The sequence below is a fragment of the Cervus elaphus genome, chromosome 14 (genome assembly GCF_910594005.1).
Source record: "Cervus elaphus chromosome 14, mCerEla1.1, whole genome shotgun sequence".
Taxonomy (NCBI): domain Eukaryota; kingdom Metazoa; phylum Chordata; class Mammalia; order Artiodactyla; family Cervidae; genus Cervus; species Cervus elaphus.
Genome location: NC_057828.1, coordinates 38,429,444 through 38,455,026, shown reverse-complemented (window position 1 = coordinate 38,455,026; position 25,583 = coordinate 38,429,444). Strand labels below are relative to the sequence as shown.

Here is a 25,583-nt window from a genome sequence, read left to right as displayed (position 1 = left end):
TCAAAGTGATTCAATTGTTTACACATGTAAGTACCTATTCTTTTTTAGATTCTTTTCCCTTATAGATTATTACAAAATATTGAATTTAGTTCCCTATTCATGACCATATGCTTTTGATGAATATTGATGGTTATTTCAAGTCAGAAGAAATACCATTAGTCACTGTAGTCAAGCTTTATGAACAATAAAATAGCTTTTTCAGTTTGGTCTCAGAAGTTGGTTCATTTTATCCTTCTTCCTTTCTTTTCCTCCCTTTCCTCCCACCTTTCCAGTAAATACAGTCCTTATGTTTGAGGAATTTAATGGTCTAGTTCTAGGAGGTAGACTTGATAATTAAATAGCCATCTTACTTTAAACCATCAGGTATGCCAATCTATTTACTGTTGTTATTCAGTTGCTAAGTCCTGTCTGTCTGTTTGCGACCCCCTGGACTGGACTGTAGTACAACAGGCTTCCCGGTCCTTCACTATCTCCTGGAGTTTGCTCAAACTCATGTCCCATTGAGTCGGTGATGCTATCTCACCATCTTTCTCTGCTGCCCTCTTCTCCTCCTGCCCTTAATCTTTCCCAACATCAGGGTCTTTTCCAATGAGTTGGCTCTTCACATCAGGTGGCGAAGTATTGGCACTTCAGCATCAGTCCTTCCAATGTACATTCAGGGTTGATTTCCTGTAAGATTGACTTGTTTGGTCTCCTTGCAATCCAATGGACTCTCAAAAGTCTTCTCCAGCAGCATGATTTGAAAGCCCTCCAGCAGCCTGATTTGAAAGCATCAGTTCTTTGGGGCTTAGCCTTCTTTCTGGTCCAGCTCTCACATCTGTACATGAAAAACCATAGCTTTGACTGCATGAACCTTTGTCTATAAAGTGAATGTCTTTGCTTTCTAATACACTGTCTAGGTTTATCATAGCTTTCCTTCCAAGGAACAAGCATGTTATAATTTCATGGCTGAAGTCACCGTCTGCAGTGATTTTGGAGCCCAAGAAAATAAAATCTGTTCCTGCTTCTACTGTTTACCCTTCTGTTTGCCATGAATTGATGGACCGGGTGCCATGATCTTAGTTTTTTGAGTATTGAGTTTCAAGCCAGGTTTTCACTCTCCTCTTTATCTCTCATCAAGAGGCTCTTTAGTTCTTCTTCACTTTCTGCCATTAGAGTGGTATCATATGTGTATATGAGGTTGTTGATATCTCTCCCACCAATCTTGATTCTAGCTTATGATTCATTCACCCAGCATTTCACATGATGTACTCTGCATATAAGTTAAGTGAGCAGGGTGACAGTATACAGCCTTGATGTACTCCTTTCCCAATTTGGAACCAGCCTATTCCATGTCTGTTTCTAACTGTTGCTTCTTGATCTGCATATAGGTTTCTCAGGAGGCAGGTAAGTTGGTCTGGTATTCCCACCTCTTTAAGAATTTTCCACAGTTTGTTGTGATCCACATAGTCAAAGGCATAGTCAGTGAGGCAGAAGTAGATGTTTTTTCTGAAATTCCCTTGCTTTCTCTATGATCCAGCAAATGGTAGCAATTTGATCTCTGGTTCCTCTGCCTTTTCTAAATCGTCTGTGCACTTGGAAATTCTCGCTTCCCATACTATTGAAACTTAGCTTGAAGGATTTTTGAGCATAACCTTACTAGCATGGGGAATGAGTGTAACTGCCTGGTAGTTTGAACAGTCTTGGGCAATGCCCTTCTTTGGGATTGGAATGAAAACTGACCTCTTCCAGTTCTGTGGCCACTGCTGAGTTTTCCAAATTTGCCGACATATTGGAATACTGGAGTGGGTAGCTATTCCTTTCTGTAGGGGATTTTCCTGATCTAGGGATCATACCCAGGTCACCTGCATGGCAGGCAGTTTCTTTACTGTCTGAGCCACTAGGGAAGCCCTAATCTGTTCAAGTATTATGTTAAAATAATTTACATATTTCTTCACTGCTTAGTAATTCCCATATATGAAGTGAGAACCTTGGTTATAATACATGTCAGTCTGATTAGTACTTGGAAGAATGCCAGGTACATAATGGCCATGGAATTAATATTTGATGAATTAATGAGTAGACTGGCTATATTAAGAACTGGTACTAATTCATTATTTAAATGTATTTTATCTACAAAGTGGGTCCTTTTTTCTTTATTCTTTTCTAAGATATAGAACTACTTTTCAAGTTGATTCAAAAGAAGATTCAGCATAACAGTGACCATTAGATCAGTTTATGACTGTACAGCTGACCTTTGAACAATGCGTGAAGGGGCACCAACCTTCCGAGCTGTCAAAAATCTGTGTTTAACATATAGTCAGCCCTGCATATCCGTGATTCCTCTATATCCATGTTCTGAATGCAGGGATTCAACCAACTGCAAGTTGTCTAGTACTATCAGTTCAGTCACTCAGTCATGTCCAACTCTTTGTGACCCCATGGACTGTAGCATGCTAGGCTTCTCTGTCCATCACCAACTCCCGGAGCCTACTCAAACTCATGTCCATCGTGTCAGTGATGCCATCCAACCATCTCATCCTCTGTCATCCCCTTCTTCTCCCACCTTCAGTCCTTCCCAGCATCAGGGTCTTTTCAAATGAGTCAGTTCTTTGCATCCGGTAGCAAAGTATTGGAGTTTCAGCTTTAGCATCAGTCCTTCCAATGAATATTCAGGATTGATTTCCTTTAGGATTGGCTAGTTGGTCTCCTTGCAGTCCAGGGAACTCTCAAGAGTCTTCTCCAACACTACAGTTCAGAAGCATCAATTCTTTGGTGCTCAGCTTTCTTTATAGTCCAACTCTCACATCCATACATGACTACTGGAAAAATCATAGCTTTAACTAGACAGACATTTACTGTTGAGAAAAATCTGTATATTAGTGGACGTGAGCAGTGGAAATCCTTGTTTTCCAAGGGTCAACTCTTAGGTGTTGTATATATTTCATCACTGATATTTGCTGTTGGCAGAGATTCTGCCTCTCTATGGTCTCATAGCTTGAAGAAAACATATATGAATGGAATTTCTTCCAGTCTGTCCAGAAGTGGTCTCCAGAGAGAGGGTGGTGCACAAGACAATTCATTGTGTGGGGAAGTATTAGACTTTCCACTTATATTTATTTGCCATATAAAAGTAACAAATTGGGATGGGGTGGGAGATGGGTGGGGGGTTCACAAGGGAGGGGACAAAAAGTAAACAAAAGAAATTAAAGTTTGATAAATGCAGTATGTGGATGAATAAGAGTACATTTAAATAATCTATTAAAATATATACATATTTTGGTGTATTTACATATTCTGCTGATAAGGGTGCTTGGAAAATGTCAGTCGCTACTACATAGAATGGTAAAATTATCACAACAGATTTCTTTGCAATTCAAGAAGTATTCACTCACCACACAATCACCTGGAGAAATACATCCACTTAGGCAGGAAATCTGTTCCAGATGTGCCTCTGGAAGAGGTTTTCATTGCACCTGTTGAAGAATTTCACTGTTGAGTAGCTTGGCAGTTTTCTTGTTGAGCCATTAGCAACCTGAAAGAGTCACCAAAGAAGCAGTAAATTGTCTGGAAAAATCAAGCAGAATATATTTGTCCTTGAACTGGTAAGTATGACAAGCAAAAATAACCTAACATAGGTATGCTGTCTTTTATGAAAAATGTCTTTGTTAAATATTTGATGTAAATGATCTTATTTCAGGGAATCTGAACTATCCTTATCTGCTTTCTTCCTTTGAAACCTTTAACCCCATCACCAGATTCTGTTGAGTCATATTCATATACAGAAAGTAAAAGTAGGTCTTCACATTTTAATGAAGTTTTGCATTCATTTGATTTTTCAGAGGGATATTCTACCTGTTATCTAGTGGTTGATTTCATGATCAAAGTAGAAGTGTCATATTTTGAAAGGCAGCTCTTTTATCATGAATGTTTGGCAAGTTGTTGAAACTTGGGAGAGAAATGCTTGAAAGTTGTTGATTCTATGATCTGTTGACTTTCTGGTCACATTCCTTTATTAACTGAAGACTTGGAAATCCTGATTATATTCTTCTTCATCCCAATTCTTACCATAACATCCATGTGAAGGATTCACCCAACACCTAGCCTCAGAGCTCAACTATCAATTTCCTCAGTTTTCCTCCATAGACATACTCAATGCTTTTTTAAAATACTGGAATATAGTTGTTTTACACATTATGTACATCATTAATCATTATGTTAAATCACTGACATTTGCATATATTATGAAATTATCACCATACTAAATGTAATAACCATCTGTCCCCATCTAAAATAATTGTATTATTTTTGATCCGTTCCTTATGATTGTATATCTATTCCTTCTATATCATCATGATTTATTTATTATGTAAGTGAAGTTTTGTCCCTCTTAATCCTCTTCACTTATTTCACCCAACTTCCACCCCTTCTGGCAATCACCAGTTTGCTCTGTGTGTCTTTGTTGTTGTTATTGAGTTGCTAAGTTGTGTCTGACTCTTTGCAACCCCATGGACTGTAGCATGCCAGACTTTCAAGTACTTCACTATCCCCCAGAGTTTGCTCAAACTCATGTCCATTAAGTCAGTGATGCCATCCAACCATCTCATCCTCTGTCATCCCCTTCTCTTCCTACCTTTAACATTTCCCAGCATCAAGGTCTTATCTAATGAGTTGGTTTTTCTCATCAGGTGGTCAAAGTATTGGAGCTTCAGCATCAGTCCTTCCAATGAATATTCAAGGCTGATTTCCTTCAGGATTCACTGGTTGGATCTCCTTGCAGTCCAAGAGACTCTCAAGAGTCTTTTCCAACACCACAGTTCAAAAGCATCAGTTCTTTGGTGCTCGGCCTTCTTTATGGGCCACCTCTCACATCCATACATGACTACTGGAAAGTCATTGTTTTGATTAGGTGGATCTTTGTCAGTAAATTAACATCTACTTTTTACTACACTGTCTAGGTTTTTCATAGTTTTTCTTCCAAGGAGCAACCATCTTTTAATTTCATTGCTGCAGTCACCTCTGCAGTGATCTTGGAGCCCCCCGAAATAAAGTCTGTCACTGGTTCCATTCTTTACCCATCTGTTTGCCATGAAGTGATGGAACCACATGCTGTGATGTTAGTTTTTTGAATGTTGAGTTTTAAGCCAACTTTTTCACTCTCCTCTTTCACTTTCATCAAGAGGCTCTTTAGTTCTTCTTCACTTTCTGCCATAAGGGTGGTGTCATCTGTGTATCTGTGCTTACTGATATTTCTCCCAGCAATCTTGATTCCAGCTTGTGCTTTATCCAGCCTGGAATTTCACATTATGTATTCTGCATATAAGTCAAATAAGCACAGTGACAGTATACAGTCTTGACATACTCCTTTCCCAATTTGGAACCAGTCTGTTGTTCCATGTCCAGTTCTAACTGTTGCTTCTTGACCTCCATACAGATTTCTCAAGAAGCAGGTCATGTGGTCTGGTATTCCCATTTCTTGAAGAATTCTCCACAGTTTATTGTGATCCACACAGTCAAAGGCTTTGGCATAGTCAAGAAAGCAGAAGTAGATGTTTTTCTGGAACTTTCTTGTTTTTTCAGTGAACCAACGGATGTTGGCAATTTGATCTCTGGTTCATCTGCCTTTTCTACAACCAGCTTGAACATCTGGAATTTCACAGTTCATGTACTGTTTAAGCCTGGTGTGGAGAATTTTGAGCAATACTTTATTTTTTTTTTCATTTATTTTTATTAGTTGGAGGCTAATTACTTTACAACATTGTAATGATTTTTGCCATACATTGACATGAATCAGCCATGGATTTACATGTGTTCCCCATCCTGATCCCCCCTCCCACCTCCCTCTCCATCCCATCCCTCTGGGTCTTCCCAGTGCACCAGCCCTGAGTACTTGTCTCATGCATCCAACCTGGGCTGGTGATCTGTTTCACCCTTGATAGTATACTTGTTTCTTTAATAGCATGAGAGATGAGTGCAATTGTGTGGTAGTTGGAGCATTCTTTGACATTGCCTTTCTTTGGGATTGGAATGAAAACTGACCTTTTCCAGTCCTGTGGCCACTGCTGAGTTTTCCAGATTTGCTGGCATATTGAGTGTAGCACTTTCATAGCATCATCTTTTATGATTTGAAATAGCTCACCTGGAATTTCATCACTTCCACTAGCTTTGTTAGTAGTTGTTGGGCTTAGGTTTCCTCTTTTTCTTAACACAACAAAGTCTCTAATCAGATCTGGCAAATTCATTCACATTGAGATGCAAGTTACTACTCTCAAAGAATACATTATCACTTCCAGGGTTTTCTCTTTTTTTTTCTCCTTTTAAAAGGTCTGGTGCACTGGGATGGCCCAGAGGGATGGGATGGGGAGGGAGATGGGAAGGGGGTTCAGGATGGGGAACACATGTAAACCCATGGCTGATTCATGTCAATGTATGGCAAAAACCACTACAATATTGTAAAGTAGTTAGCCTCCAATTAAAATAAATAAATTTTAAAATAAATAAATGAATAAATAAAACAGTACATTCAGTTCAGTTCAGTAGCTCAGTTGTGTTTGACTCTTTTCAACCCCATGGACTGCAGCATGTCAGGCTTCCCTGTACATCAGCATTCCTGGAGCTCGCTCAAACTGATGTCCATCGAGTCAGGGATGCCATCCAACCATCCCATTCTCTGTCAGAATGCATTATTTTTGTCTTAAAAAAATTTCCTGTTTTGGAGTCAGGCCCCAGGAAGGTGACTGAGGATGGAGAAGCTGACTGATGGGAATTCTTAGATACTTTTCTTTCATTCATTCATCCATGAATAATTGAATGCGTACTGGGTGCCATGCCCTATTCTAGGTACTGAGAATACATCAGTGAACAAAACAACTCTTTGTGTGTGTGTGTGTGTGTGTGTGTGTATGTCTGTGATACAGAGAGAGCTCATGTAGTCTCCTCACAAAGCACTGTGGTTACTTTTGAGTTGAAGACAGACAGTAGCCACATAAAAAATAAAGTGCACAGTATTTCACATGGATAAAAATGAAGCAAGAAAAGGGAGCTGGAGTCAAGGATATATACACAGGATTCTGTTTTAAACTGGAGTCATAAGAAAAGATGAAAGAAGGAAGGGAAAAGAGCCAGCCATGCCTACTGGTATGTGAAGAATGTCATAGGCAGAGGGAACAGCCAAGGTGTAAGCTCTAGGAGAGGAGGTTGCTTGGGGTAATCCTAGAACTTGGGGGAATGAGTAGGTGGGAGATGAAGTCAGTGAGAAAAGAACCGAGGTAGATCGTGTAGACCGTTGTAGTGATTTAAAGACAGTAAACTTTGCCTAGGCAAAGAAGAGATCCTGTTTATCACAGTAGGTTTGATATCATGATTTGAACTGACTTCTCTTTTATATTTTGTCCTACCTCCATTCGAAGACAATGGGCTGCTTTTCTGGGCGCCTGATGTCCTCTGCTAGTGGTCAGAAGTTGTTTTGTGGTGTTTGCTCAGCATTCAAATGTTCTTTCGATGACTTTGTAGGGGAGAAAGTGGTCTCCCCATCCTATTCCTCCACCATCTTAGCTCCTCCTTGAACTGACTTCTAATAGGAGATCAAAGCTCCTTCCATCTGCCTTCACTATTATTCCTTCAGAAGTCTGGATCTTGGGTAAGAAGCTACACCTGTTCTTTTTTATTGTCTTGGACATTTTTCATTTATTTTATACTAAGAGCACATCTAAATTTGAGCTAGCCACATATCATGTACTTAATAGACATATGTGACTAGTGGCTACCATATTGAATAGTGCAAATCTAGATCATTCCATCAGACCTTACTTATGAATAAAGAACCTTCTCCCATAGTCTAACTGAGATTGGAGTGCTACATGGGGTCAAACTACAAACAGTAAAGTATTATAATGCATTGTTTTAATTCCCTTGTGCTTGTTTCGCTCAGGTACTTTTAAGAGTTCTAACTGCATGTTTCTTTAGACCATGCAGTGGGCGTTAGGCAAGGGCCACTTTAGAAAAGGCTTTGTAAGTTATGCTAAAGAGTTGGGATTTAAGTCCAGAGGCCTAGAGATGAGAAAGGGGGAGGAGTTAGCGAGTTTTCAGCAGAGCAATTATGTGATCATTTTTGCATTTTTAGAGAAGTTATTATTATGGTAGTGTGGAGGACCCATTAGAGAGCAGCTTGATTAAAAGCAGAGAGAAGGTCCTTGTTGACCTGAAGCAAATAGACTACCAGCTGTCTCTCTAGCAAAGATAGTTTTATTCAGGATCAGCAGAAAATTACAGTTTTGAGTTTGCAACCAAGGCAAGCCGTGTGCAGATCGCCACATGGCAGAGGAAAGAGAATACCTTTATAGAGCGGAAATGGAAGGTGGGAGGGCAATAGTAAGCAAAGAGTCCATGGCTTTTCATTAATCCTTTCATTAATCCTGAATCCTTGCCAGGAATGAAGAGTCTTTCTGCCTTTTGGGCTCTGTCATCTTCAAAGGACACAAGAGCTCCCTCTTCTGTTTCCCAACTATATTTAAGTGAGGTTTCCATTTTTTATTTACTTATTTTACATCCTATGAAAATGTAGATGAGAAGTAGTGAAGGGCTAACCTAAGGTAGTGGTAGTCAGAGCAGAGAGGGCAGATTTAAAGATGCTAAAGAGGGCTGTAGAATCCACAGTGCTTGGTATCAGTTGAGCGTGATACGTGAAGAAATATCAAGGATGATGCCTAGCTTTAAAAAATTATTTTATCTAGGCAACTTAGATTATATGTAGTACTATTAATTAAACTAGTAAATAAAGGAAGAGAAACCAATTTGAGAGGAAATGTTGAATTTCATTTTGGTACATACAGACTTTGGAGTGGAGAGAGGAGAGTTTGAAAAGTATCCAACTTGGTGTATTGGGAAGCCTGATGAAAATGGTAAAAGTAATTACAATGGAATAGTGAGAATGAAAGCCAGACTATAAATGTGTTGAGGAAAGAATGAAAGATTTTGAGAAAACATAGTATATTCAATTTATTCTTGTAACAAATACTAATTAATATTTAAAATGCATTGGAGTGGACATTGGGAATACACTCACCAATAATATAGTATCTGATCTCAAGCAGTTTTCTGGGGGATGGGCTAAGTGACAAATAAAGCAGACATTTAAAAAGTATAAATGAGGACTTCCCTGGTGGTCCAGTGGTTAAGAATTCATCTGCCAACGCAGGGGACATGGGTTTGATCCTTGTCCGGGAAGATCCCACATGCTGTGGGACGACTAAGCCCAGGCACCACAACTGCTGAAGCTCACACGCCGTAGAGCCTGTGCTCCGCAACAAGAGAAAGCCACCTCAAGGAAGCCTGTGCACCGCAATTAGAGAAAGCCTGGGTGTAGCAGCAAAGATTCAGCTCAGTCAGAATTTAAATAAATAAATAAAAGCTTAAAAGAGTAGTAAGTATGAATAGCTAAGATAGTCACCAGAGGGCACTATGAAAGCGCAACAGAAATGTCATTGACCTCTAAAGGGTTAGAACAGGGAGAGTGAGGAGCCCTGTACATAACACTGAGTCATTTTAGCGTGGTTTTTCTTCTGCTACAAGATTTCTTTAGGGTCCATGTTGTGTCATGTAGAGTACATGTGGAAGACTTTCCCCTCTTCTAGACGCATCAAAGACTGAAGAAGGAAAATCATTTCAACCCCAAGTTTGTGGTGTACTTTTGTTTCTTTTGTGCTCTCATGTTTCTTTTTGCGTATTAGGTAGAAATATGTGAAGGCTGCGAAGGGGCCACAGTTAATAAAGGGCTGCAGTCGAGGAAGGGGTCTCCTTTGAGCCCTGCAGATGGGCTGTGGAAGCTGCCTCTGTCTACAGATGTGTTGTCCAGTACAGTAGTCATCAACTAGCCACGGGTGGCTATTTACATTTAATGATAATTGAATAAAATTGAAAATTTTACTCAGTCACACTAGCACATTTCAAGTTATTAATAACCACATGTGGTTGGGGCCTCCACATTGGATAGCCTAGACTATAGAACGTTTCTTTTGTCACAGAAAGTTCTCTTAGATTGCACTGGTGTAGATGACTTGCTTTCTTTCTGTAAGTATAAGGAATCTAAAAAATGTATGCTGTTACCTACCTACTCTATCTTTTTAGCCCTCTAGGTTTTTATGCTAGATCCTATAGTTTTATAAACTATGTAATTATTTTTAGATGTTCATTGTTTATATATTGTTTTTAGCTTACTTTGCTTGCTATTTTTATTATTTCATAATTTCTGTATTTGCAGCTTTTAACCTCTTGTGTCTTTTATATCATTTTCATTCTCATCTCCTATAGGTGACCCTTTAGCAACCTGAGGGTCTTATAAGTTACTTTTGATTGAGCCTCCGTTTCTGTCTTTCCTGATTCACCTAAGTAAATGAAGAGACTCATAAAATGAAATTCCTTTTTGGGAACAGCAATATTGCATGCACTTATACTAGCAAGTTCCCTCAGTTATTAGAAATATGTTTTCTTTGTACCATATATCAGTCTAGTTCCTTTATTAGAAGATCTGAAATTGCCAGTTTTGCTATACTTAAAATCGTTAATTGAGCCATTTAAACAAGTATGACTTTCTAAAGGGGACAGGTAGTGATAGATAACTATCCATTGTTTATTAAGCATTTATATTTGCCAAGCCCTGTGCTAAAATCCGTTTAATCATCTAATTCTCCCAGCAATCCCATGAGAATATTATGATTTATTCCAACATACAGATGAGGAAACTGAGGTCCTGAGAGAATGTCAGTGTCTGGCCTAATGTCACACATTAGGTGAAAGACTTGAAATTAAGTGAAAGACTTGAACTCCTAGATTTGAACTCTAATTCCAAAGCCTACAACATTAAGTAGGAGGTTCCTCTTAGGGAAAGACCCATAGACATAACATTAATGGTTCAGTGATGGGAAGGAACTTTATGGTATTGAATCTTCTCATCTATGTTTTTTTTTGTTTGTTTGTTTTTCCACTATTTATTTGACTGTGCCTGGTCTTAGTTATGGCATGTGGGATTTAGTTCCCTAACCCAAGTCCTCTGCATTGGGAGCACACAGTCTTAGCCACTGGACCACCAGGGAAGTCCCTCATATGTTTTTATGAACATAGTTGCATTAGAAGATCCATGGCCAGGTTTTTGAAATTTTGATAAACCACGTTGACCTCCTCTCTGCTGATAATTCTTTAGTAGTGCTCAGTTGCTCAGTCGTGTCTGACTCTTTGCGACCCTATGGACTGAAGCCTGCCAGGCTCCTCTGTCCATGGGATTTCCCAGGCATAGGAGAGTACTGGTGGGTGCCATTCCCTTCTCCAGGGGATTTCCAGGGGATCCAGGGGCCCCAGGGATTAAACCCAGGTCTCTTGCATCTCCTGCATTGACAGGTGGGTTCTTTTTTTTTTTTTTTCATTTATTTTTATTAGTTGGAGGCTAATTACTTCACAACATTGCAGTGGGTTTTGTCATACACTGACATGAATCAGCCATGGAGTTACATGTATTCCCCATCCCGATCCCCCCTCCCACCTCCTTCTCCACCCGATTCCTCTGGGTCTTCCCAGTGCACCAGGCCCGAGCACTTGTCTCATGCATCCCACCTGGGCTGGTGATCTGTTTCACTATAGATAATATTCATGCTGTTCTCTCGAAACATCGGCAGGTGGGTTCTTTACCCGTATCAAATCACACTGAATTTTGAGTCTTTGTTATTTTTAGTTATTTTATGCAGATCTTTAAACAAGCGACATTATCTGTGGCAAATGGCTGAGTGTTCTTGTGATACGATCAGTGTGATACGAGAGAGGTCTCTGTGTGCTGTGTCGGTCAGTCGTGTCCAACTCTTTGTGACCCCATGGCTGTAGCCCGCCAGGCTCCTCTGTCCCTGGGATTCTCCAGGCAAGAATACCGGATCTTCCCACTCTAGGCCAAGCATATGACCCCTGGATCGGGATGCTCTTATGCTCAGGCATTTATTCTGGTTGTCCTTTCTGCCTGGAATGCTGTTCCCCCCAGGGAGCCACGTGTCTTACTCCCTCACCTTCTTCAAGTCTCCACTCAAATATAACCTTCTCAATGAAACTTACTCTACTATTCTACTTAGCTGGAATATGCCTCTCTCAGTTAAATTTCTCATTCCCCATTCTACTTCCAAGAATTCATTAGCAATGTGATTATTATTATTATTATGGGCAATAAGCACTAAGATTCTTTATGTAGATATCCTAGGACTTTGGTCAATATTGTCATTTCTTTGGGCTAATGCCTCAGGCTACCTTTGGAACTAACTTCCTCTTTGCTTTCCAGTTGTGCTCCTACTTTCTAAAGCTCAAAATAAGGCCCTAAGCCAGTATTCCTCAACCTTGGGAAAAAATAAGTTATCTCTTTGTTCCAGTTTGACATTAATCCTGTCTTCTTTATGTGTATGTGCTCAGTTGTGTCCAGCTCTTTTGGACCCCAGGACTATAGCCTTACCAGGCTCCTCTGTCCTTGGGATTTTTCAGTCAAAAATACTGAATGGATTGCTGTTTCCTCCTCCAGAGGCTCCTCCCAACCCAGGGATCAAACCCATGTCCCCTGCACTGGCAGGCGAGTTCTTTACCACTGAACCACCTGGGAAGCCCTATCTTCTTTATGCAACAAAATAAATACTACCTCTATGTTAACATGGTCCTGGAGAAAGTTAGGAAGACTTCATTCTCTTCAAATAAAATAGTCCTAGAAAGAAAGCCATTTCTAATGCCCTGGGGTCTTCTATCCTAGTCAAAGGCTCTTTGATGTACTTAAGATAGTTTAACTTGGACCTCTTTTCATTCTTTGAAGTAGCAAAAAGAAAAAAAAAATCACAAAAAAGCTTTGGGTTTTTCCAAATGAATAAGGACACCAAGGGACTTGGAGGAGGCACCGCAGGGTTTATAGTCTTGTTTTCAAATTAGACTGTCCCCTTCCCCACCAGGCCGAGGCTCAGGATACTTTGAAAAAGGAACTGCCAATCTTTTTTAACGGAATAATGATGGAGAACAGTATTGATAAGACTTTTTTCTGGGTATCTGCCTAGTTTAATTCTAATCTCATGTATAAGCTCTTCCTTAAACCAACTTGCTTCCAGCATATTTCCTAAGTTTCATCTTGGAGAGTCCATTTTCATCCAAATCTGTGCTTGTTTTGTCTCACAGCTTTCAAAACCTAATGAGGGCTAACATTCTCTTATACCATAATTTGCTTTTGAAGTTCTCAGATGATAAGTAGGACTGCTTGTACAGATCTTTGAGAGATATGCTAATAGAAAGTAGCATACTACTGGGATGTCTGTGTGTTTATACCACCAATCAATGTGTATTACAAAGAGAATGAGTGTATAGCATTGAGTAATCCGGACAGTCTGTCAGCTGGACCTTAGTTAACAGAATTTCCACTGTGTACGTATATATCTTTTCTTTCAAGAAGATTTTGCCATTTTTATGAGACAGTTCTGTTGGCAAACTACTGAAATCATTTAGGCTCACACCTCTGTCTGAACAAGATGGGTCTCTATTGGTAAGGTCTAAACAATCATCTAGATCTCTTTGGACAGTCAACCAGGGAAATTTCTTTAGTACTCATTCTCTTTATGGTTAATTCTTTTCCAGAAGTTTTGTTTTTTTTTTTTTTTTTAATATATTCAAATGTTTCTCTAGCATTCTGCATTGAAGGTCCTCCAAATACGGTAATTGAGCCATCTCATGCAGTCTTCTAATACATTATACTGTGATAAGCTGTTGCATTTAAAAAAAGAAAAGGAAAACGAGATATACTGTCTGATCTTAAAAGACTGATTATCTGGACAGCAGATGGTAAATAGGCCAGGGTAGGAATAGGTCTGTGAACTGGATTGAGTATAAATGTCTCACGTAAAGTTGGCCTGGAGGCAAAGGGGAAGCCTCAGTGAGGCCGGGAGAACTAAGCCAAAGCAGTAGAGGAGGATGAGGGGGCCAGCTTAGCTGGCTGAGAACTCCTCAGTGTGTGATTCTCTAGGGGTATCACACTGTCCTCTGATCATGGAACTTCTTCCCCCCACCTCCCTCTTTTTCCCATTTTATTTGTGATTATAACCTAACTGGAAAAGTCTGTTATTGTATAGTAGCATTATAATTCTTGCTTTAGCACATTATATTTAGAGTACACTCTTATTTGACACAAAAAATATATTTTGTGATATTGAAAATGATATTTTAGAATGGTTATACGAAATATGTAAAGAACTCATGGAATTCAATAGCAAAAAAAAAAAGTTTGATTAAAAAAACAGAAGATTAAGACATTTTTCCAAAAAGCCTTGAAGATGGCCAACAGGTACATGAAGAAGTGCTCAATATCACTAATTATCAGGGAAAAACAGATTAAAGCAATGAGATGTCACCTCATACATGTCAGAAGGGCTATTATCAAAAGATAAGAAATAACAAGTATTGGCAAGGACGTAGAGAAAAGAGTACTCTTGTGCACCTTGGTAGGAGTATAAATTTGTGCAGCCACCTTGAAAAACAGTATGGATGGTCCTCAAGAAGTTAAAAATAGAACTACCATGTGGTCCAGCAATTGCACTTCAAGGTGTTTTTCCAAAGGAAACAGAGACACTAACTTGTAAACATATCCACATCCCCATGTTCACTGCATCATCATTTACAATGGCCAAGACATGGAAGTATCACTACAAACAAAGCTAGTGGAGGTGATGGAATTCCGGTTGAGCTGTTTCAAATCCTAAAAGATGATGCTCTGAAAGTACTGTACTCAATATGCCAGCAAATTTGGAAAACTCAGCAGTGGCCACAGGACTGGAAAAGGTTCATTTTCATTCCAATCCCAAAGAACTGCAATGCCAAAGAATATTTAAACTACTGCACAATTGCACTCATCTCACATGCTAGCCAAGTAATGTTCAAAATTCTCCAAGCCAGGCTTCAACAGTATATGTGAACCGTGAACTTCCAGATATTCAAGTTGGATTCAGAAAAGGTAGAGGAACTGGAGATCAAATTGCCAACACCTGCTGGATTATTGAAAAAGCAAGAGAGTTCCAGAAAAACATCTATTTCTGCTTTATTGACTATACCAAAGCCTTTGACTGTGTAGATCACAATGAATTGTGGGAAGTTCTTAAAGAGATGGGAATACCAGACCACCTGACCTGCGTCCTGAGAAATCTGTATGGAGGTCAAGAAGCAACAGTTAGAACTGGACATGGAACAACAGACTGGTTCCAAATTGGGAAAGGAGTATGTCAAGGCTGTATATTGTCACCTTGTTTACTTAACTTATATGCAGAGTACATCATGGAAAATGCTGAGCTGGATGAAGCACAAGCTGGAATCAAGATTGCCGGGAGAAATGAGAAATATCAATAACTTTAGATATGCAGATGACACCACCTTTATGGCAGAAAGCGAAGAAGAACTAAAGAGCCTCTTGATGAAAGTGAAAGAGAAGAGTGAAAAAGTTGGCTTAAAGCTCAACATTCAGAAAACTAAGATCATGGCTGGTCCCATCACTTCATGGCAAATAGATGGGGAACCAATGGGAACAGTAACAGACTTTATTTTGGGGAGCTCCAAAATCACTGCAGATGGTGACTGCAGCCATGAAATTAAAAGATGCTTCCTCCTTGGAAGAAAAGCTATGACCAACCTAGACAGCATATTAAAAAGCAGAGACACTACTTTACCAACAAAGGTCCGTCTAGTCAAAGCTGTGGTCTTTCCAGTAGTTATGTATGGATGTGAGAGTTGGATTATAAAGAAAGCTGAGCGCCAAAGAATTGATACTTTTGAACGGTGGTGTTGGATATTCTAGGAATTCAGAGAAGTTCAGTTTGATTCATGCTTAGAGTGTGAAGAGGAGGGTTGTCTACAGAGTGACTGAAGAGATCGTTTATTAGGCAGGTTATAGAGGCCACATTAACTAGTTTGTACCTACTCAAATACAATGGGAAGTTCTATGGAAAATCTTAAATAAGGGGTCAATATGATCAAATTTGTATTTTAAAAATACCATTCTGACTACCATGTGAAAAATTTTTTGGAGGAGGATAAAATAATTCACATTAGAAATTTTGAGACCCTGGACTCATAACCAGCATTAGATGGTACCAGTGGGAGATTTTGAATATACTATTGGAAAGGAGAACTTGTAGAACTTGATGATTTGTATATGGGCTTGAAGAGTTAAGTAGTTTACTATAAACAAATTTGTGATAGCAGGGTCTCTATTTATTTTTGAATTTTTGTTTTATATTGGAATATAGTTCATTAACAATGTTGTGTTAGTTTCAGTTATACAGAAACATGTTAAAACACCAAAGCCTATTTACCATATTCATTATATAAATGTTCTTCCTGAGCTATCAGTTTAAGTTTTAGGTACACATAAATAACTTCTACTCTCAAAAGTTAGAGATAGGAATACCAAGAAAGCATTCAGTCTTGAGTTTAAACAGTGTTATTTGGGCATCTGTCAGCTTTTTTGTGTATTTGAATACCTCGGTAAAGTTATTGACTACTTAAAGAAAGTAGTCTGATCATAATGGACCCTTATTCAGCTCCTTCAATGTTAATTTTAATTTTGATCTTTTTTTTTGTAATCAGGTTTTGTAAAAACAAAAATGCTATGTATTATCCTGCTGTAATCAGCATATGTTGTTTTCTTGTTAGTTCTGCATTGGGGATTCAGAAGTGGGTGGAATTAGTTGATTGGGATCCAAAAACAAATAGACTGTGAAAAAAAAATTCTTTAAAATCTTGAAGAGTTGAAATACAACTACTAATACTTTTTTTTCCCTTAAACCTGTAACTCTATGAATATCTATTTACTAATTTATTATCTCCTATAAATGTGATCCAAGCCATTAAAGGTTACATTTATAAATGCTTTGGGATTGATCCCAGTTTTGGCCTTTAAGCCTTCCTGTTAATTATCATAATGTACTGCTAGGAAACGTGACACTTCCTGAGATGTCCCATTTAATCTTACGTGAAATGCAAATGAGGTGCTGATTAAATCATCAATGACATAATCTTTCTAATTTCAAAGCTGTGGAAATGATTAGAATAGAAATATGTCTTCCTTTTCTTAATTAGGATAGCACTGTTACTTTACTTTAACTGTGCACGTAGTCTTTCAGGGAGAAGTTTACTGATAACAGCCATTTATCCTTTGTTCTCCTTTCCTGCTGTTAACCTCACTTCATCAGGCTTCTGAAGGCTCCTTTCAAGTTGTAGAGGTAATACAGACAGTGAACTTGGCTCAAAGCATTTCTTTTTATCTCTCTGATTTGTGATTCAAACAGCCAACCCACCAGCCATCAAACAACGTTTACAAACCATCTAGGTGTCTAGATTGACAATGAAAAGATGAACAACAGATTTTCCCTGAGCCAAAGGAACTTGTGTCCTTGTAGAAGGCAGTCCCTGCACAACCATTAACTGGAATAAAGTCTTCTAGTGGCCATGAAAGACATATGTATCAAATAGAAAAAAGTTTGTGTTCAAATAAGATTGAAAAATACTGAAACACTAATTTGAAAAGATATATCCATGCACCTCATGTTCAGAATGGCATTATTTACAATAGTCAAGATATGGAAGCAACCTTAAATGCTCATCAATAGGTGAATGGATGTGGACCATATACACTATGGAATATGAGCCATTAAAAAGATAAAAAGAAATCTTGCCATTTGGAACAACATGAGTGGGCCTAGAGTGTGTTGTGCTAAGTCATGGGTGGACCTGAAAGGTATTGTGCTAAGTGAAATCAGGCAGAAAAAGACAAATGCTGCATGATTTCACTCATATATGGAATCTGAAAAAGCACACCAAATGGACAAACACAGCAAAACAGAGTCATAGATACAGAGAACAAACAGGTGGTTGCCAGAGGGGAGAACAGGATTGGGGGAAGACAGAAATAGGTGAGGGAGATTAAGAGGTACAAACTTCTAGTTACAAAATGAATGAGTCATGGGTATAAAATGTACCATGTGACTATAGTCAGTAATTACGTAATATCTTTGTAGGGTGACATGGTAACTAGCCTTACTATGGTGATCATTTTGAAATGCGTAGAAGTATTGAATCACTATGCTGTATACCAGGAAATAACATAGTATTGCAGGTGAATTATTCTTTAAAAACAAATTCATAGAAAAAGAGATCACATTTGTGGTTATGAGAGGCAGGAGGAGGTATAAGAGGAGGATTAGGATAAAGGTATTCAAAAGGTGTGAGCTTCCAGTTATAAGATAATAAGTACTAGGAATGTAATGTACCACATGATAAATATAGCTAACACTGCTGTAAGTTAAGTCAAGGTTAAGAGCATGAATCCTGAATTCTCACAAGGAAAAAAAATTTTTTTTCTATTTTTTTTTTAATTTTGTATCTACATGAGAAGACCGAAGGTCACTAACCTTATTGTGGTAGTAATTTCCAGATATAAGTCAAATCCATTATGCTGACCACCTTAAACTTGTAAAGTGCTACATGTTCATTATATCCCAATAAAACTGGAAGAAAAAATTAATACATTTCTAACAACTGGGGAAAAAAAAACATCAAAAAGGTTGAGAAATACTGGATTAAATGACGTTAAGCAAATTTGTCTATTACAGGACTCTAGAATATTTTGAATGCTAACATGAATTGTGAATATCCAAAAAGGGCATCTGGTATGAAGTATTTTCCAACTTTGTTGCCAAAAGCTAGAGATGACAATCAGGATAAGAAGAATTCCAAACCATAATTCTTGCTAAGCTGCCTGCAGGGACTGTGAAGAGAACATAAAGAATTTTGAAACATAGCTTTTACTTTTTAGGGAAGAGAGAAAGATAAACAGGGTGGTATAAATCTAAATTTCAAACTTTGTCTTCTTTCTTCCTATTGACTCATCCCAGCATACTCCCTTCCCCCTGCCATGGATCTGTGCACTGATTTTGAGTCTTCTGTGCTTTTGGATTTCTCATCAATGTTAGAAAAAGTAAACATTTGTCCTATTAGTGAAATTCATTCATCTTGATATTCTAACATTCAGAAATACTTGCATTTTTAGGTCTAGCCTCTAAGTATTACATGATAAAGATTATCTACAGTTAAAGGAATTTTGAAAAATAGTTTTGTTTCACTTCTGTTTGTTTTCTGTCTTCTGATACTGAGGGAACAGAAAGGTACTTATTTTCTATTTTATTTTAATGTTTACTTAAGTACAGTTGATTTACAATGTAGTGTAAATTTCTGCTGTATAGCAAAGTGATTGAGTTTATACATGTATATACATTCCTTTTCATATTCTTTGCCATTATGGTTTATCCCAGGATAATGAATAGTTCCCTGGAAAAATATTTTTTTCTAATAGTTTTCATCTGCTAACCCCTAGCTCCCAATCCATCCTTCCCCCATTCTCCCCCTCCACAAGTCTATATTCTATGTGAGTCTGTTTCTGTTTCATAGATAAATTCATTGATGTCATATTTTAGATTCCACATATAAATGATATCATATGGTGATTTGTCTTTCTCTTTCTGACTTACTTCACTTAGTATGGTAATTTCTAGATCCATCCATATTGCTGCAAATGGCATTATTTCATTATGTTTTATGGCTGAGTAGTATTCCATTGTATGCATTGAAGGGTACTTAGTTTTGATCCTCTCCTTCCCGTTTGAATATTGCCTGAGATTGATCATAGAGGAGGAATTCTTATCCTGTTTTCTATAGACCCCTAAGGTTTTGGGGAACAGAATCAGAGGAGTCTGAACTTGGATGTGAAACAAAAAATCATGTACTTACTTTCACTAATCTCTGAATGAAAGAATCCCTGGGAATATAAGCAGTAAACCACTGTAGTAGCTATACCTTGACTTTGCAATCATTAGAAATGACAAATATTTTTGTGTCACATTACAGTTGTAGAGGTTGTAAAATATTATTTACAGCCATTGCCATTTTAAAAATATAGGAGTTATTAAATCAGCTGCTAGATCTTAGTGAAGATGCAAATTATGTTTTTATATTACAGCTTAAAATACTTTGATAATTATATTTCAAAATACTTTCCTTTGCAATCCTATGTGTTTTATGCATTTAAAAACATTGCTCTGAGAATGGTTTTTAGATTTCATCAGGCTGCCAAAAGAGGACCCAAGCATAAGACAAAAATGAAGAACTCTTGTTTTAGAAGATATGCAGGGTTAAATAAGGATAAACCATAAGACCTGGAGTTAGAAGACAAAGGGTACCCAAGACAGCTTCTTCCATTTTATTCCTTTTCCAACCATGAATTCTCTTCTTCCCTATGAGAACTTTTAAATAATTAAGACTTGTAACCCATTCTTACTGTTCATTCTCTTAACACCCGCACCAACTTCTATACAGATATTTAGATGAATTCATTCATTCATTCAGCAGCTATTTGTGGGGTACCCATTATGTACTGAGCAGATTATGGAGATACAGCAATGAACAGAACAAGCAATAAATCTTGTCCTTGTAGAGATGACATACTGATGGAGGGAGACAGATCATGAACAGAATGAAAAGTGAAAGTGAAAGTTGCTCAGTTGTGTCTGACTCTTTGCATTCTTTGGTGGACTGTAGCCCATGTAGCTCCTCTGTCCATGGAATTCTCCAGGCAAGAATACTAGAGTGGGTAGCCATTTCCTTCTCCAGGGGATCTTCTCAACCCAGGGATCAAACCTGGGTCTCCTGCATTGCTTCCAGATTCTTTACTGTCTGAGCCACCAGTCAAGCCATGAACAGAATAAATAAGTAAAATGTTAAATATGGCCAATGATGGTAAGTGCTATGGGAGAAAAATCAAGCAGGGAAGGAAATAGGATTCTCCAGGAAGTGGGGGAATTTGTAGTTTTTAAAGGGAGTGGACAGGGAAGGCTGTACATTGAATATAGACTTGAAGAAGGTATGAGTCATTTAGCAATCTCAGTCAAGGGAATAGCAATTTCCAGAGTTGCAGTGCCTGGTGTGCTGGGAGAGCTCGGGGCACAGTGTGGCTGGAGCAGACTGACCATGGGGAGCACAGCAGGAGATGAGATTAAGTTGATAAGGGATGGGAAGAAAGACTGTGTCGGAGCAGTGCATGCCACAGTAAGGACTTTGGCTTTTCCGCTGAGTGAAATAGAGGCCATTGACAAGTTTGAGCAGAGGACACGATCTGATGTGTTTTGGCAGTATCTCTAGTTTCTATGTGGGGGAATAGACGAAACAGTGTAAGAACAGAAAAAAAGGTCTCGAGATTTTCTCCACTTCCTATTTTATACAGTAATTTTCTACCTAGTTTCCTTACATTCAGAATGACTTCCCTCCACTTCAGTAAGCACACTGCTACCTGAGTAATTTTCTTTTTTAATGTCATTCCTATCATGGTATGCTCCTTCTTGTAACCATTCTTTTGCTTCCAGTGTTTGCTGAGTAGTTTAAAATGCCTCAGTAAGACAGACAAGGCCATATACTATCTTAGCCCTTTCTAGTTATGAAGTAGAACTTACCGTATCTCTGTTTTAAAATGTAGGTTTTATTATTATTCATGTATGGTAAAGTCTGCAGATCAGGAGACAGGTTGCTATTGAAAAGGTATTTACAGTTCTGAAGAGGAAGGGGCATGCGATCCCACACAGGGCCATGGGGGGAAGCACCAGGGTTAGTCAAGAAGCAGAAGTGGGGTGGCAGTAGGGAGTGTGGGCAAGTCTATTGTGACTTGGGTGGAAGGGCAGACAGGACAGGTAAGCAGGCTTAGGATTGCTGGTTTTAATAACTTTAGCGAACTTTGGGGTGTAGGGGGCTGTTCTAAGTTGTCTTGTACCTGGCCCTAGGGTGATAAGGGCAGGGAAATACTGGCCAGGAGTATAAATGCCTGGTAGAGAGAGGAGGTGAGGGTGTGTATGGGGCAGGGCGGGGAAGCTGTGGATTGGTTGGACTTTCCAGGGTCTGTAAAGCCCAGATGTCAGAACATCAGAATAAAGAGACATGCTAATAACAATCTCCCACTTTCAGTGGCTTTGTTCCAGTCAGTTTTAAAGTACTTGCAATTTCTGACCATTCCATGTTAAATTTCTCTACCCTCTTCCTGGAGAAGAACAATTTATTTGTTAATGATTTTCTTGGTGAAGGTTTCCCTAACCTTTCCAACAGACTCATAACTCCCTACCATGTATATTCAGTGTTGCTTATCACATTATGTTCTAGATATTAGTTTACATGTAATACTTAAGACCACCTCCCTCCCAGACTGTGAGCCCCTTGAGAACTAGAACTGTCATATTCCTCTTTGACTTTCTAGGGTCTGTAACTCAGCACGTAGCTGACATTTAATATACAATTGTTGACTGAGATGAAAAATGGCTTAATGAATAAGTGAATGAATGAATGAGTTTTAAATTAGTCTTAACCATAGGAAAAGCATCACTATTGAGATTTCCTTATTTTGTAAGCATTAGACAAAAGTCCCCAAATCCTCAGTTTTGTTACTTCTGTGACATTGTCATCAAAATAAATGATTTATGGTGTTCCTTCCAACTGTGAAATTTTTATTTTTTTGTTCAACTTTTAGTGAATTAGATCTTTCCCTTTACATGACTTGGAGACATAATTTGCAGTTTTAAAAGTTGCAACTCTGTATATGTGTTACATGATTTTTGTGTATACAATATTATCCAAGGAGTGTATCAAGGTGGTTAAGATCTTGAGTTCTGTTATCTGAGTGCACATCCCACCTACACCAGTTGCTCCTGGTCCAGCTAGGTAACCTCTCAAAATTTTGATTTCTTCACCTGTGAAATTGAGATAAAAATGACATCTACCTCTTGGGATTATTATTGTAAAGAATAAATGAGATTATTCATGTTAACTCCCTAGCAAAGTGAACACTTAATTGACATTATTAATAGATAGCATTGTTATTGTCATCAGTGTTATGGAGATTATTATGATTATTGCTACAATCACATTGTGCACCCTTACTGAACGATACTGGTCAAGGTTTAAAGAGCTCATTGGCATATGTTTCAGAAATAAGGAAGAAAATAGATTATTTAGCTTTAAATATTTATATTTAGCCATTTTTAAGTGCTATTATCTGTCACACTTTACATAATCACAACAAAGACAATGAAAGGACATCTTTTAAAAAAGTAATAACCAAGATAGGCTGTGTGGTAAATTAATTTTTAGAGAGATTGAAAAAAGAGGGAGAGAAAAGAATCTTTTTGTGAAATTTGTAAAAACTAAGTTATATACATTTGCTTTTTTAACAGTGCTACTGAGATCTAGTTTCACATACAATTCAACTTACATGTTTTAAAATGTACAGTCCAATAGTTTTTAGTATATTTACACCTATGTGCAACCGTAACCACAGTCTATCTTTGAACATTTAGAATATCACCTCAAAAATAAACCCCATACCTTAGCTGTTCCCTTCCTATGCCTCAGTCCTGAGCAACCACTGATCTTCTCACCTCTGTAGATTCGCCTGCTCTGGACATTTCCCATGAAGTGAATCATGTAATATGTATAGTCTATTGTGACTGGCTTCTTTTCCTGTAGCATAATGTTTTCGAGGTTCATCCCTGTTGTACCATGTATTCCGAACTTTCTTTTTATGGCTGAGTAATATACATTTAAAATCTATACCACATTGTTTTATCCACTCATCACTTGATGAACATTTGGGTTTTTTCCTTTCCCTGGTCATTATGAATAATGCTACTGTATACACTGTATGCAACTTTATGTGAGGGTGTATGTTCTCATTTCTCTTGGGTGTATGCCTGGGATGAGTACTGCTGGGTCATGTAGTAACTCTGTGTTTGAAGATCTGCTTTTTTCAAAGTGACTGCACCATTTGACATTACTGCTAGCAGTATATGAAAGCCTTGGCTTCTCCACATTCTCATCAATACTCGTTATCTGATTTTTTGATGTTAACCATCCCAGTGGTTTTGATTTGCATTTCTCTGTTAACTAATGATGTCAAGTATTTTTTCATATACTTATTATCCATGTATGTATCTTCCTTGGAGAAATTATCTGTTTAGCTCTTTCACCTGTTTTTATTTTTTTTTTTAATTAATTAATTTATTTATTTTTTCAGTGGGTTTTGTCATACATTGACACGAACCAGCAATAGATTTACACGTATTCCCCATCCCGATCCCCCCTCCCACCTCCCCCTCCACCCGATTCCTCTGGGTCTTCCCAGTGCACCAGGCCCGAGCACTTGTCTCATGCATCCCACCTGGGCTGGTGACCTGTTTCACCATAGATAATATACATGCTGTTCTTTCGCAACATCCCACCCTCATCTTCTCCCACAGAGTTCAAAAGTCTGTTCTGTACTTCTGTGTCTCTTTTTCTGTTTTGCATATAGGGTTATCGTTACCATCTTTCTAAATTCCATATATATGTGTTAGTATGCTGTAATGTTCTTTATCTTTCTGGCTTACTTCACTCTGTATAATGGGCTCCAGTTTCATCCATCTCATTAGAACTGGTTCAAATGAATTCTTTTTAACGGCTGAGTAATATTCCATGGTGTATATGTACCACAGCTTCCTTATCCATTCATCTGCTGATGGGCATCTAGGTTGCTTCCATGTCCTGGCTATTATAAACAGTGCTGCGATGAACTTTCACCTGTTTTTAATTGGGTCTTTAGTTTTTTTATTATTGAATTATAAGAGTTCTTTGTATATTCTAGATAAAGTCCCTTATCAGATGTATAGTTTGCAAACATTTTTCCCCATTCTGTTGGTTGTCATTTTACTTTATTGATGGTGTCCTTTGAAGCATAAAAGTGATTAATTTTAACAAAGGCCAATTTATTTATTTTTTTCTTTTGTTGCTTGTGCTTTTGATATATTTTAAAATCCTTTGTGCCACATCCAAGGTCATGAAGATTTTACCCCTATGTTGTCTTCTAAAATTTTTATAGTTTTAGTTTTTACTCTTAGGTCTTTGTTTTTATCAATAGCTAATATTGGTATTTGATGTGACGGTAAGGATCAAACTTCCTTCTTTTGTATGTGGCTGTTTAGTCGTCCTAGCATCATTTGTTGAAAAGACTGTTCAGTCAGTTCAGTTCAGTTCATTTCTCAATCGTGTCCGACTCTCTGTGACCCCATGAACTGCAGCACGCCAGGCCTCCCTGTCCATCACCAACTCCCGGAGTCCACCCAAACCCATGTCCATCGAGTCGGTGATGCCACCCAGCTGTCTCATCCTCTGTCGTCCCCTTCTCTTCCTGCCCACAGTCTTTCCCAGCATCAGGGTCTTTTCAAATGAGTCAGCTGTTTGCATCAGGTGCCCAGAGTATTGGAGTTTCAGCTTCCACATCAGTCCCTCCAATGAATACCCAGGACTGATCTCCTTTAGGATGGACTGGTTGGATCTCCTTGTAGTCCAAGGGACTCTCAAGAGTCTTCTCCAACACCACAGTTCAAAAGCATCAATTCTTCAGCGCTCAGCTTTCTTCACAGTCCAACTCTCACATCCATACATGACCACTGAAAAAACCATAGCCACACATTTGTTCCTCACTGAATGGTTTTGGCATC

The 25,583-nt window shown here is 38.4% G+C and overlaps 1 protein-coding gene across 1 annotated transcript in view; it reads left to right on the top strand.

The window, feature by feature from the left end:
* NME7 (NME/NM23 family member 7) overlaps positions 1-25,583 on the top strand; it is a 226,717-nt gene that overhangs the window by 113,672 nt on the left and 87,462 nt on the right. The gene's annotated exons all lie outside the window — the stretch shown is intronic.